This window comes from Capsicum annuum, chromosome 11 (genome assembly GCF_002878395.1).
Source record: "Capsicum annuum cultivar UCD-10X-F1 chromosome 11, UCD10Xv1.1, whole genome shotgun sequence".
NCBI lineage: Eukaryota > Viridiplantae > Streptophyta > Magnoliopsida > Solanales > Solanaceae > Capsicum > Capsicum annuum.
The window spans coordinates 41,553,171-41,565,246 of NC_061121.1; positions in this window are offsets into that span (position 1 = coordinate 41,553,171).

Genomic DNA, 12,076 nt, shown 5'->3' on the forward strand with positions numbered 1-12,076 from the left:
ATAATTATAATACAATAATTTACTATAGATATTAAAAAGTCTTCATAACTCACACCACTTCATTTTATAATTTCTATTTTAATAATAGTGAGTCTTAAAATCCTAAAATTTTAAAGGTAATATTAAATTTTTTTTAATGTTATGGTACTTTTTTTCTTCGTCTTTATGATTTTTGATTAATGTGTATTAATATTTATCAAAGATAAGAGATAAAAAGACAAAACACCGAAACCTCATGTTGCAACAATAATTTTAACTATATTACCTCCATAGCTTCCAACCAACCGGTCTAAATGTTAACTGTATATCTCTATTCTCTTATAATTATCTCCTTTTATTTTTTTCTAAAAAAGGAAGAAGAAATTTTCTCAGACGTATTGAAAAAGAAAGAAAATTATTATACAAAACAAACATAAAGAGAGAATTAAGTATGAAAAAAAAATTGCTAATAAATTTCCGTCTTATCTAAAATATAACAAATACGTATATGTAGTTTTTAATATTTTTTTTAGTTAAAATTTAAATGGTCGGTGAAGAAAGGCGCTAAAGAAATAGAGGATACAAATATAAGTTTAGTGTTTATTATCTTCAAAACAAACAAATAAACAAACAAAAAGTAACTTTAAAAGTTCTCATGCAATATATAAGATGAATCTAATATTTCTTATCATTCCATAATATTAATCTAATATCTTTTATTGTTCCGTAGATGACAAAATTTACTTTGTAGACTTATAAATCGATTCTTGAATTTGCATATCTTACTTTTGAGTATAATAGCTGAGAAGAGCAAGTCAAGATTGAACAACTTAATATACGGTAATTATGTTATTCAATTATGTATTTAACAAAACTATAAAATAATGATTGTAAATTTGTAATATGTCGAGGATTTTGTTTCGGAAAAGAGTGATTCATCAACTCCTAAAATTATGTAATATGTTAGTGTTGCATGAATATAAAGACAAAGATATACGTATTGTACACGGCAATAACTTTTTTTAAAAAATGAGGTGAACTTTTTTATGTTTATATTCTTGAAAAGTGAATCAAATATTAATTAAATAAAAGTTTAGGTCATAATATATATATATATATATATATATATATATATATATATATATATATATATATATATATAATATTGAAGCTGCAATTTTTATAATCTCACAAACCATATTATTATAGAGAAGACAATTATTTATAAGATCAGCATCAATATATTTTTATCACCGCGCAAAGTGCGGACCTATTTCCTAGTTTAAACTATACCCGAAGTATAGAAATACCTATTTTTTTAACTACTCAATTATATTATATCTCAATACACAGTTCAACTCTAATTCACCTTAACATCTATGAGGTGAAAAAATAATTAGACGCCGATCGAGTATCATTCAAGACTAAATATTTATAGTTTCCTAATAAATGTATCAAATTTGTAGAAATATACTAGTAACATGATAGAAAAATGTTCTTTACAAGATCTTTTTCTATAGTATGACTTCTAATTAAAATAATTATTAATAAGGACCACCAAACAAAACAACAATTAAAATTATCAAATGATGATAATAATGATGATCCGTTAAGGCTAAACCTAATCTGTCATACCAAACAAGTACATTATCTAATTAAGAAAGCAAAAGCAAAACAGTAATATTGTTAGTTCCTGGTCTTTAAAAAATTAAAATTTTAACTACTAATTAAGAAAGCAAAAGCAAAACAGTAATATTGTTAGTTCCTGGTCTTTAAAAAATTAAAATTTTAACTACTAAATGTGGTTAAGCTGCGTTGTCACTTGGAGGTCACAGGTTCAACTCGTGAAAATAATATCTGTAAGATAAGATTGCGTATAATTTTTTTTTTTTTATAATTTGATCCTTTTTCAAGTCATGCGCATAAGAAAGATTTAATTGAATGGGTTTTTTTTCTTTTTTTTTTTTTTTACTAAATGTGGTTAAGACCTTCTTAATTACAACTTAGAATTAGAGAAATAAAGCCCCTATTAAAAAGTGGCAGACATGATAGAAATATGTCACAGTAAAAAGGCAAGATTTTTACATAATAAGGGACAAAGAATAGAGAGTTCACTAAAAAGCTAGATGACCTATTAAAAAGTAAAATCAACTTGTAAAATTATTATGACATACAATTTTGTTTGGTAGCTAAAGTCAAAGGCTTATTTTTTTTTTTTTTCGCTATAACCAAGTACACTATGCCAAGGGGATAATCTGATGATCCACTTTTTAACTGACCCACGCAGAATATTGTAATAAGTTCATTCAAACGGTCTTCGTTGAAAAAATTATATTATATCTACAAGTTAATTTATTTTATGTATAAATACTATATAATTAATTTTTCTATTTTAAAATTTTTTAATAAAAATTCTAATTTTATCAGTGATTATAATTAAAAACAAGAAAGCGATATTGATTTCACATCAACACAAGAAAGTAAATCAACTCCCGCTACCCCTTTTATCTTAATTAGCTTTATGTTTGACTCTTAACAAAAGTTACCACTTTCCAGTGGTTTGATATATTACATTTGTTTTTTACACTACATATTTTTTTCTTTTCATTAAAGATGATACTATAGAAGGTGGGGTTTTCTTGTGATGCCATGCTTGGTCATCCGAGGTAGTATAATGAGATGCTGTTCAAGTTGTGAACAATATTATTTACTATTTTTAAGTGCATGTCGTCATTTGATTGGACTTGAAACTTGTAGCTGTAGAACTTCATATACATGTATATTATAGTGAAAATATATGAAGAAAGTGTATAAAGTTGGTTATATAGAGAAAATAACATGTTATTAGAACTAAGAAACATTGAATATTAAGATATTATATTTACGTCTGAATAGTATTAAAATAATTCCAATGAGTTACTAAAGAGACACTCATAAGTATTAATATACATAATATTAGATGAATTATTGCTTTGATGAATCACACTCCAGCTAAAAGCCGTAGTCGTTGATGACAGAAGACGGTGATAGTTGGTGATGACTACGGTTGTACGCCAGAAAGTTGGCAATGGTGATTGTGTAGATTAGGTAGTGATAGCTAACAATAGAGGATGAATGTGCGGTGGTGGTTGAAGTCATGGTGGTTATGGCTAGTGATATAGGTGGTGAGGGTGTAGGTGGAAATCGATGGTGTTATGTGTAATGGCCCAATTCACTAGAGATATTCTTCGCTCTAAGTGTAGGTTCATCCGATTTTAAAACGTGTCATTAGAATGAAAGAATTGCATACTTATAAATTCAAGATTTCTCCTGTGTATTTTATTGATGTTGGCGTCAGGTAACTGGTGATGATATGACATGTTATGGAAATGGTTGGCGGTGTTAAAAAATAGGATAGAATAGTGATAAAAGGTTCTATTCATATAAAGAAGTAACTAAACGTCTAATTATATTAATTCATTTATTAGTTCAATTTATTTTAGATCAACAATTTCACTCCATCAGCTTATTTATTAGCTCAATCTATTTTAGATCAATAATTTCACTCCATTATAGTTTGCATTGATATCTAACCCAAATTGATTCGTGAAAAATCTTATCAAAATATTTTCAAAAGATATTTTTTTATATGATATATTATATATAGTCATAATAAAAAAAAATACTAATGATTTTATAAGGTACTAAAAAACAACTATATTAAACAATTAAGGGGCGCTTGACCATGAAAATCAAAAACAATTTTCACTTTATATTTCAAAGTTGGAATTGTATTTGACCATAGTTTTTTCAATAAATATTTATAATTTAAATATAATTTTTTTTAAAAAAATATATAAGATATGATTTAAATGGGTTATTTTAGGAAAATAAAAAAATTTAAATTTTTTGAAAAAGAAAAATTTTGAAAGTGAAAACTCGGTTTTACCCTTTTTTTCAAGTACAAAGTTTGAAATATTTATCGCCAATGTTGAATTTCAAATAAAGTGAAAAAAATTTCTTAAAGAAAAGTGAAAATTTTCCATGTACAAATAAAGTCAAACTTAATGGTAATTTGAGTTTTCTAGATGAATTTTTTTTAGCACAACTCCTCCGTATATTTAGGTGAAGTCGACTTTAATTTCCAGGATTATTCAACTTTATAATGATGACTCGTTCTATACAAAGGAAATTCATAATTTAGGAGTGAGTAATAAAAGACACTTTTTTGCAAATTAGAGAAGCATAAGGGCCACCTGCCACCATTCTTGTGCTGGTTGTCCCACAATACTGTCTAAGATTCTGACTAATTTATATTTATGTTGATAAAAATATTTAAGATTTTTTTCATATTCAAAATTAAAATTTAAAATTATTGATTATATAGATGCTGAACATGCACTATAATATTATAATCTCAAATCGAGATTTAGACATGTGTGGGATCATAATTCCATAGTGCATATTCAAACGGGCTCTAAGAATGACAGATGAATCCCATTCCTCCGCCATAACCCTAATTAGTCCCCCCCTAATTTTCTGTACCCATATTGAGCTTTGGCAAATCTGTATTTCATGCCATGAAAGGCCTATTTCTAAGATGATTTTTTTCATATACAAATTAAAGTTTGAACTCCAAATATCTGGCCATCAAAACTTTTACTGATCTAACAATTCATTGTTTCATTATAAATCTTCAATGCTACATTCTTCATGTTGTTGGTTATGTATGTCTTATTCCTGCTGTGACAGTGAGACAGCCATACGGGAATAAAGAGGACAACATCATAAAAGTCAGCATTCATTGCTATACAAGAAAAAAGATGGTAATCCTTTGAATTTGAGTTTCTTCAATTGTTTGACACGTAGAATGCAAAGGTTAATTAATAACTGTCACAAAAGATGTAGACATATAATGTATAATTAGATCTAGGTGGACTCCACAATAGGAAATTGTTAAACATATTCTTTATCATTTGAATACAAGAATTTTTTTTGCAAATGTTCTTTATGTGTGTCAAATATATTAGGCTCAAGAATTAACGCAGAATTCAATAATTAGCTTAAAGTAAAGCGAAAAGCGTCAAAAAATACTTCTTTACTATGCGAAAAGAATTATTTATATCCTTTGTTATATTTTGAGGCTACAATTTTCGTGACGTTATATAATTAATGTAAAAATATCCCTCTTTTGTTGATCCACCAACATGCCAAACACCAATTCAAGTGGTGTTAGTGGTTCACAGTAGCGGTAGAGGAGGGGGCACCAATAATGGTGACAATAAATATAATTATAATAATGAAGGTGATAGGTGTGATGGAGATTAACAATATCGGTTGACAGCAGTATTAATAGCCAGTGGTGGTTGGTGGTTAACAATGGTAATGTTGTTGTTGGTGGTTTTGATGACAAATATGGTTAGTGGTGATAGATAATGTGTAATACTCCGGGAAATTTTTCGTTGGAATTTTGTGCGTAAACGTGTTGGGTTCTATCTTCTAGAATGAATTATAAATTTTTCGTATGGAATATCTTAGATTATGACCCACCATTGCGTAGAGTATCGAATAATCTTTCCAACGATATGTGGATCATCCAAAACGGACACCCGAGCGACGAGTTATGAACATTCCGATCGAACCGTGAATAATAGTGAATAGTAAAACGTGCGGAAAAAGTACTGAGGTCTGGCGTATTTTTGCTCCAACTATAAATGATCATAACTCCTTGTACATAATGATCTGGGTGATCTACTATATATTAATGGAAATCTCTGCAAGTCCTCTTTCCAATGAAATTGGTTTCATACAATTTGTCTATCGGAGCAAAAAGTTATGGTCGATCTACTTCAGCTTATCAAAAGCGAAATTTTGGGTCAACTTCAAACGATCATAACTCCTCGTACACAATGATCTGGGTGAGATACTATATATCAACGGAAAGATATGAGAGTTCTCTTTCTAATGAAATTAGTTTAATCCAATTTGGATATCGGAGTAAAATGTTATGGTTGATCTACTTCAGACTATCAAAACAGTCCACCAAAGGACAGATTCGAGAATTATTTGATTTTTAGGGGCATTTTGGTCATTTCACCTCACCCAAAATCCGTCCAAACCCTATATTAAAGCCTATTAGAAGCATTATATGTTATATTTCATCAAATTCCCTCAAAAAGAAAACCCTAAGCTCCTACATCCAACTTCAAGACCTCCAAAGTTCACCATTAATTCTGCAAATTTATTCAAGATTCCAAGTTCCTAGTTCAAGAACTCCAAGAACCATCTTTCAAAGGAACGATTTACATCTCAAAAACGAGTATCGATCTAAAGTTCATCATTCAAGGTATGTGGAGTTTTTCAATAAGAACTCTCTTTCGTTCTTGTGCCCAAAATTAATTTTCTTTACAAAGGCATGATTTTTATTTAATTTTTACGAATTTGAAGCATGAACCCATATCTTATGATGATTATTATGAAATCTTGATGTTTATGATTTTGAAAGATGAATTTACATATTTGGAGATATAAAGCATGAATCTTGAACGATATTTATCATGATTTTGATATTTGGGTTGTGAATCCCCATTGGAAATTGTGTTTTTTTGAGAAAGTGTGTGTTATAAGCACGTTGATGTTGAATATTTGAGATATTTTGAATGATTTTACCTTTTGGTCTTAATGGAGTTGTTTTGAACTCGACTGTGAAAGAAATCCACAACGTGGTTAATTTTGATAGATGGGAAGCATGATGGTTCCCGATGTATATTTATATATTACTGAAATTGTTTTGTTGTGGATTGTCTTTGAAATGATCTGAGCTAAGTCCGGGAGAAATCCTTAGCACCGAGTGGGAGGTATAAAGTGACCTTACTTCCCTAGAACTACGTTTCCCCATAGGAGTGAGCCTGAGGCTGATGTAAATAGTGATCACTAGTTTGTGTGGATTTGATATCGATAGTCCTACTCCGATGACAAGGATAGGAAGGCTCTCCCCAACGTGGGTTGTACGTTGGACTCCATGTAGCTCACATGGTTTATGTCGGTTATAGGATCTCCCAGTGTGTGTGTGTTTCCTTGTGTCTATGGTGAATGGTGAAGCAATTTAAAAGTGGAATTGTGAAAGTTATTCTTTCGAAAGATTTAAATGATATTTACATTATGAGAATTGATATTCTTGATGAACTGAAAGTGATTGACAAATTATATGATGACTCACATGTGTTATTTTACTTATTTCATCATCTCATGATTATGATGATTTTCTTCGGGCTATGTGAGTCTTTCATACATCCTGCATATTTCTTATAAATATTTATGATGATGATGTTTATACAACTGCATACACCCGCATATACTCGGTTTCTTTCGATGGTACCGACCCACATTTTCAGATGTGGGCTACATTTTTTAGGAATGTAGGTTCAGGTGCTCAGTTCCAGGTTCGACAGTGATTCTTTGGGCACGCTGTTCTACATCTTCTATTGTGGTGAGTCCTCATGTTTTGAGGACGTGATGTCTGATGTTGGTTTCACAGAATCATTTACATTTAATAATTGAGCATGAGTCAGTTGGGGCATGTCTCAATGGCTCGCTGGTTTTATTGATTTTCTTAGAGGCTTGTCAGACTAGTATAGATGTTGGGAGTTGACTAATAAGTCATATTTTGTTATCTTTCTGAAATTTTTTTATTCTTGGATGATGATTACTCTGTTGATAATTGAGGGTTATTTATGAAAATCCCATTGATTTGTGTTGAACTGAATAAAAATGGCTCAAAGGGTTAGCTTGGGGCTACTCATAGCCTCAAGCACCGTGTGATGCTCCGGGACCCATTTTTTGGGGTGTTACAAACTTGGTATCAGAGTCTAAGGTTTTAAGGTGTCCTAGGGAGTCTGACAAGCTGAATTAAGTAGAGTCTTGATCATTGGTGTGTAGCGCGCCATATCTATGAGCAAGAGGCTACAAGATGTTTTAGAAAAAAGTATGATTCTTTCTTTCAGACGTCTATCGTGCTTAAAGTTTCTCTCTCTTCTATTGATTCGTGCTCTCCTCTTTTAGAAATATGACTCCACGTCGAACGAGAAGAAATAATGATGGTCAGCAACCTCAACCCGCTGACCCATTGAATGAAAACTTTTCGGTTGATCTCTCAGGGATACCTTCTGATAGAGAGATAGAGTTCGGGATTGATCTTCTTCCCGATACTCAGCCCATTTCTGTTACTCCTTATCGTATGGCCCTTGCAGAACTTAAGGAGTTGAAAGAGAAACTAAAGATCTACTAGATAAAGGTTTCATAAGGCCCAATGTTTCTCCTTAGGGTGCTCCTGTGTTATTTGTGAGAAAAAAAGATGGCTCTTTGAGTATGTGCATTGATTATCGCTAACTGAATAAAGCCACCATAAAAAATAAGTACCCCCTTCCGAGAATAGATGATTAGTTTGACCAATTGTAAGGTGCAAGTTATTTCTCAAAGATAGACCTTCATTCTGGCTATCATCAACTCAAAGTTAGGGTGTGTGACATCCCTAAAAATGCTTTCCGAACTCGTTATGGCCATTTTGAGTTTCTTGTTGTGTCTTTTGGGTTAACTAATGCCCCAGCATCTTTCATGGACCTCATGAATCTAGTGGTCAGACCATATGTGGATATGTTTGTCATAGTGTTCATCGATGATATATTGGTGTACTCCCGTAGTGAGGATGAACATTCTGATCATCTCCGAACTGTCTTGCAAACCCTTAGAGATCACAAGTTGTTTGCCAAGTTTAGTAAGTGTAAGTTTTGGCTAAGATCAGTTGCTTTTCTGGGTCATATCATTTCTTCCGAGGGTATTAGAGTTGATCCCCAAAAGACTGAAGCTGTTAGAAATTGGCCTAGACCTATTTCTCCGACTGATATCCAAAGTTTCTTGGGTTTAGCTGGCTATTACCGCCGTTTTGTTGAGGGTTTCTCCTCTATAGCGTCTCCTATGACTCGGTTGACCCAAAAGAAAGTGAAGTTCTTGTGGTACGAATCTTGTGAGAAGAGTTTTCAGGAGTTGAAGACTCGACTCACTTCAGCCCCTATTTTGACTTTGCCTGATGGTGTTGATGGTTTTGTGGTGTACTGTGATGCTTCGAGAGTTGGGTTGGGTTGCATATTGATGCAGAAGGGTAAGGTGATAGCTTATGCTTCTAGATAGTTGAAACCCCATGAGAAATATTACCCCACCCATGACCTTGAGTTGACTGCTATTGTGTTTGCTTTGAAAATATGGAGACACTATTTGTATGGTGTCCATGTTGATGTTTTCACCGATCATAAGAGTCTACAGTATGTGTTTACCCAGAGAGACTTGAATCTTAGACAGAGACAATGGTTAGAATTATTAAAGGACTATGATATGTGTGTGCTGTACCATCCGAGCAAGACCAGTGTTGTGGCGGATGCCCTAAGTAGAGTGTCCATGGGTAGTGTTTCTAATGTGGTAGAAGGTAAGAAAGAGTTGGCTCGTGATGTACATCGTTTGGCTAGATTGGGGGTTAGGTTGTTTGACTTTGCTGAAGGTAGTATAGGGGTTCAGAGTAGTTTCGAAAACTCCTTGGTTTTGGAAGTGAAGGAAAAACAATACTTAGATGCTAGTTTGGTCAGACTGAAGGAGTCAGTCAAGGACCAAAAAGTAGAGGTTTTCTCCCAAGGGGGAGATGGTGTGTTGAGATTGAAGGGTAGATTGTGTGTCCCGAAAGTTGATGATCTTAGACAAAGAATTATGGATGAACCTCATGGGGCGCGATATTCTATTCATCCTAGTGCCACCAAGATGTACCGAGACTTGCGGGAAATCTATTGGTGGAGTGGCATGAAAAAATATATAATAGCATTTGTAGCTAAGTATGCAACATGCCAATAGGTTAAGGTTGAATACCAAAGACCTGGTGGTATGATGCAAGAGTTTAGTATTCCTACCTAGAAGTGGGAAGAGATAAATATGGACTTCGTGATTGGGTTACCTCCTTCCCGACGCCATCATAATTCCATTTGGGTTGTGGTTGGTAGGTTGACTAAGTCTGCTCATTTCTTTCCTGTTCATACTTCAGATACTGCTGAGGATTACGCTAGATTTTATATCCGAGAGCTAGTCAGACTGCATGGAGTTCCTTGTCTATTATTTCGGATAGGGGTACTCCGTTCACTTCATAATTTTGGAAAGCTTTCCAGAAGGGTCTTGGTACCCCAGTGATTTTGAGTTATGCTTTTCATCCACAGACCGATGGTCAGGCTGAGCGGACCATCCAGACCATAAAGGATATGTTGAGAGCATGTGCACTTGACTTTAAGAGAAGTTGGGATGATCACTAACCATTGATAGAGTTTGCTTACAATAACAGTTTCCACTCTAGTATTGGCATGGCTCCGTTTGAAGCCTTATATGGGAGAAACTGTAGATCACCCATAGGTTGGTTCGAGGTGGGTGAAGCGGCTGTGAGTAGTCCTGATTTGGTATTTGAGGCTATGGAAAAAGTTAAGTTGATTAGGAAAAGGTTGAAAACTGCGCAGAGTCATCGAAACTCATATGCGGATGTTAGAAGGAGAGACCTTGAGTTTGAAGTTGGTAACCTAGTGTCTCTGAAAATTTCACCCATGAGGGGGGTGAAAAGATTCAGAAAGAAGGGAAAGCTTAGTCCCCGTTATGTTGGTCCTTATAAAATTCTTAGCCATGTTGGTAAGGTAGCTTATGAGGCCGAGTTGCCTTCCGAGTTGTCCTCTGTTCATCCAATATTCCATATCTCCATGCTTAGAAAGCATATTAGCAATGCTGTGGTAGTGGATTCCTCTGTGAGTGCTGACATTCAAGAAAATCTTTCTTTTAATGAGATTCCTGTTGAGATTCTTGATTTCAGTGTCCGAAGACTAAGGAAGAAAGAAGTTCCTTTGGTCAAGGTGTTGTGGCGAAACTAATCTGTTGAGGGTGCAACTTGTGAAGCTGAGGCGGATATGCGATCCAAGTACCCGCACCTATTTTCTGCGAACTCCAATCAAGATAAAGGTACCGTTATTTCCTAAATCATGCACTTTAGATAAAAGTTGCAGCAGTTCAGCTGTCATTTATTATGTGTTCAGCTGTAGTTTCTTGAATTTATGCATTCTATGTTGCATTTGGAGTGAGAAACGATGTGGTGATGAGTCTAACGAATGGTTTCAGCTGTATGCTCTATTCCCTATCTAATCTTGGCATGTCTACGTCATTCGAGGATGAATGTTTCCAAGGGGGGATGATGTAATACCCTGGGAAATTTTTCGTTGAAATTTTATGCGTAAACGTGTTGGGTTCTATCTTCTAGAATGAATTATAAATTTTCTGTGCGGAATGTCTTATATTATGACCCACCATTATGTAGAGTATTGAATAAGCTTTCTTATATGGATCATCCAAAATGGACACCCGAGCGACGAGTTATGAACATTCTGATTGAACCGTGAATAGTAGTGAACAGTAAAACGTGCAGGAAAAAGTATGAGGCCTGACATATTTTTTCTCCAAATTTAAATGATCATAACTCCTTGTACATAATGATCTAGGTGATATACTATATATCAATGGAAATCTCTGCGAGTCCTTTTTCCAATGAAATTGGTTCATCCAATTTGTCTATTGGAGCAAAAAGTTATGGTCGATCTACTTCAGCCTATCAAAAGTGAATTTTTTGGTCAAATTCAAATGATCATAACTCCTCGTACACAATGATATGGGTGAGATACTATATATCAACAAAAAGATATGGGAGTCCTCTTTTTAATGAAATTGGTTTCATTTAATTTGAATATCGGAGTAAAACGTTATGGTTGATCTACTTCAGACTATCAAAACAATCCGCCAAAGGACAAATTCGAGAATTATTTGATTTTTAGTGGCGTTTTGGTCATTCCCCCTCACCCAAAATCCATCCAAACCCTATATTAAAGTTTATTAGAAGCATTATATGTTATATTTCATCAAATTCCCTCAAAAAGAAAACTCTAAACTCCTACATCCAACTTCAAGAACCTCCAAAGTTCACCATTAATTCTGCAAATTTATTCAAGATTCCAAGTTCCTAGTTCAAGAACTCCAAGAACCATCATTCAAAGGCACG